Source organism: Macaca mulatta, chromosome 3 (genome assembly GCF_049350105.2).
Source record: "Macaca mulatta isolate MMU2019108-1 chromosome 3, T2T-MMU8v2.0, whole genome shotgun sequence".
NCBI classification, from domain to species: domain Eukaryota; kingdom Metazoa; phylum Chordata; class Mammalia; order Primates; family Cercopithecidae; genus Macaca; species Macaca mulatta.
In genome coordinates, this window is record NC_133408.1 from 134110346 (window position 1) to 134113954 (window position 3609).

Below are 3609 nucleotides of genomic sequence, written 5' to 3' on the forward strand. Positions count from 1 at the left end.
AACTTTATCAACTTTATAAATATGTGGCAACATGATTTATCCAAACATTATTACCCACTAAAAATTCTAGAAATTCTTTAAGACAAAACAAGACACTAACATAGAAAATTAGAGCCGGAATAAGTGAGAACATAGAGTGTTTGGTTTTCTGTTCCTGTGTCAGTTTGCTGAGGATAATGGCTTCCGGCTTCATCCACGTCCCTGCAGATGACATGATCTCAAATCCTTTTAAGGCTACATAGTGCTCCACGGTGTATATGCATCACATTTTATTTATCCTGGACACAGGGAGGGGAGCAATATACACTGGGGCCTGTCAGTGGGTAGGGGTGAGGGAGGGGGGAGGGAGAGCATTAGAAAAAATAGCTAATGTATGCTGGGCTTAATGCCTAGGTGATGGGTTGATAGGTGCAGCAAACCACCGTGACACATGTTTACCTATGTAACAAACTTGTGCATCCTTCACATGTACCCCAGAACTAAAAATCATAATTAAAATAAAAAAGAGTCAGGATAAATTACATTTTACTCAACTTATATTAAAATATTCAATTCTACTTTATTTTATTTTATCACATTTATTCAAAATAAAATTTTAAAATTTCCCTCTCCTACAATTTTAACCAGCTACATATAGTCTCATAGTTTTGTCAAAGAAAACACATATTTTATTCCATGGCTGAATGGCTATCAATAAATTCAATGGCTTTTGATTGTATGAATCAGATGCATAAGTTTCTGCTTCCCTACTTTGCACCTTCCACCATATCCATCTACATATCTCTCGCTCACAAATGTCACAAATTTGCAAACCTAAGTCAGAGTTACTTTTTTTTTTTTTTTTTTTTTTTTGCTTCAGCTGTTGTTTATTGACATACAGGTAGGCTCTATAGCAACAGGCCTGGAGGCGCTGCAGTAGTCGCTGCAGTAGTGGGGGAAAATGGAAGGTGGAGGGTGGAGGGTGGAGTGTTTGCTGCAGGACAGCTGAGTGGAGGGCGGGGACAGGTGCGAACTGGGGAGGCCCAGGGGGCTGGGGAAGCAAGTAAGGGCCAGGGCCAGAGTCAGCTTCAAGGGAACAACAGCCCCTTGCCCTAAGGCCCCTAACTCTCTAGCTGTTTCCTGACCCCAGGCCAGGGTTGGGAGTCCTCTGGGCATCCATTTTTTCTCAAGGAACTGGACGGAGTATACACAGGAAAGAAAGCTGTCACCCTCTTGCCATCTGGCTCCAGGGGCCTCCAGTCCAGCATTCCTCCTTCTTCCCTTGATTGGGTGGGGCCACATGATGGGCAGCCAGGCTCTGGGCTGTCCCACTAGAGCAGGCTGCAAACACAGCCATGTTTCAGCGAGGCACTAATCTTCTTCCCTGGTGTCCCAGCCCATCAGTGCCACATTACAGCCCAGAGTGAGTTCTACAAGCGTTGCTGGCCTAATGGATGGGTTGGGGGAAGGGGGTGGGACAGGGGCTGGAGGAAGGGCTCTCAGGTTCATCACGGCACAGGAACAACACGCATGGTGTTGGTGAAGCCGGAGCCAGGGTGCCATCCGGTCAGCACAATGACCACATCTCCCTTCTTGAAGAAGCCTCGGGCCTTGCCAACATTCATGGCAAAGTTCACCCGGAGGTCCACGAACTCAGCCCAGGCCTCCTGGACTGGGTCCTTGCACAGCACAGGGAAGATGCCACGGTACAGGTGGGCCTGACGAGCTGTCTGGGGATTCCGGGTCACAGCAATGATGGGGGCACGTGGGCGGTATCTGGCCACCTGATGAGCAGACCTGCCAGACTTGGTGAGGACGATTATGGCCCCACTGCAGCACTTGAAGGAGGCCTCCACGGCACCCACGGCGGTGGCTTCTGTGGGGTCGCTGGTAATGGGCGCCAGGCGGCGGAGTTCCTCAAATAATTGCAAGTGGTAGATGGCGGCCTCTGCCTCACGGGCAATCAGGTGCTGCATGGCACAGCCTCCAGAGGATAGTCCCCTTTGGCTGTTTCTCCAGACAGCATGATGCAGTCGGCTCCATCCAGAACTGCATTGGCCACATCACTGCCTTCAGCCCGGGTGGGGCGGGGCTTCTTGATCATGCTCTCCAGCATCTGAGTAGCACAGATGACAGGCTTCCCAGCTCGGTTGCACCGCCCAATCATCATCTTCTGAGCAAGGAAGACCTTCTCCGCAGGAATCTCAATGCCTAGATCACCACGAGCCACCATGATCCCATCACTGGCCTCCAGGATTTCATCAAACCTCCGAACCCCCTCATGATTCTCGATTTTGCTGATTATCTTGATGTTCTTTCCCTTCTCTCCCAGGACCTTCCTAACTTCATGGACATCAGCTGCCTTGCGGATGAACGACGCAAACACCATATCGACATCCTGCTCGACCCCAAACTTCAGATCCTGGATGTCCTTTTCTGACACAGCAGGCAAGTCCACAGCAGCCCCAGGAAGGTTCACACCCTTCTTGCTGCCCAAGGAGCCACCATTTTCCACCTCCGTCACCAGGAAGTCAGCACCTTTCTGCTTCACCTGGAGAGAAATAAGCCCATCATCCACGTAGATCTTGCTGCCCACTTCCACCACCTTGCAGATGTTCTTGTAGTCCAGCCATAGGATGTTCTCGTCACACTTTTCCATGTAGGCGTTATCCAGCGTGATTTTGAAGGTGGCTCCCTTCTTCAGCTCCACCTCTGCAGTGCCGCTGCCCTTGATGAGCCCAGTTCGGATCTCAGGTCCTTTAGTGTCCAGAGCCACAGCAACGGGCCGGTAGAGGATGGGGTCAGAAGCAAAGCTTTCCGTGGCTGTGCGCACATTCTTGATGGTCTCCGCGTGGTACTCATGAGTTCCATGAGAGAAGTTCAGACGACCCACATTCATTCCAGACTTAATCATCTCCTTCAACGTCTCCACTGATCGGGAAGCTGGGCCAATGGTACAGATGATGCCAGTGTTCCGGGCTGTGATGGGTGGTGAGTCAATGTCCAGGCGGCACATGTGCTCCAGGAATGTGTCAGCCATGGCTGCATGCAGCTGCTGGGTCTGAATGAAGGCAGTCCCGGCTTCACTATGGGGCTTCGACATGGCTGCTGAGGTCCTGTGGCGCTGACCGACTCGGGCTACGCTGCAAATTGGAAGAGATGTGGATCCCAGGGACGTGCAGCTGCTGTGCCCAGAGTTACTTTTTGTCATCTTCCTTCAGTCTTTGAAAAACGGCATCGTATACACTTCTACTTTTTTTGTGCTGTCAATATTTCAGATCTTAACTTTTTGTGATCCCTATTGTCTTCTTGTTTTAATGATCTCCAAGTACAGTGAGTCACAATTTATACAATATGCAAATACAAGGACCAGACTTATTCTATCTGTCAAATAGGCACAAAGAAGAGAACCCTCTGCTATGAACTGATTGTGTCATCTCAAAATTCATATGTTGAAGCCTGTTTCCCAGTGTGATGGTATCTGGAGATGGAATCTTTTGGGAGGTAAATAGGTCATGAGTGTGAAACCCTTAGGAATGGGATTATTGCCCGTAGAAGGACACATGCAAGACAGCTTGTTCTCCCTCTTTCTGCTATCCATGTGAGGGTACAACGAGAGAACAGCCATCT

The 3609-nt window shown here is 49.5% G+C and overlaps 1 pseudogene; it reads right to left on the reverse strand.

Moving 5' to 3' along the window:
- Positions 1-1265: 1265 nt before the first annotated feature.
- LOC707726 (pyruvate kinase, muscle pseudogene) lies at positions 1266-3170 on the reverse strand (annotated as a pseudogene).
- Positions 3171-3609: the final 439 nt, after the last annotated feature.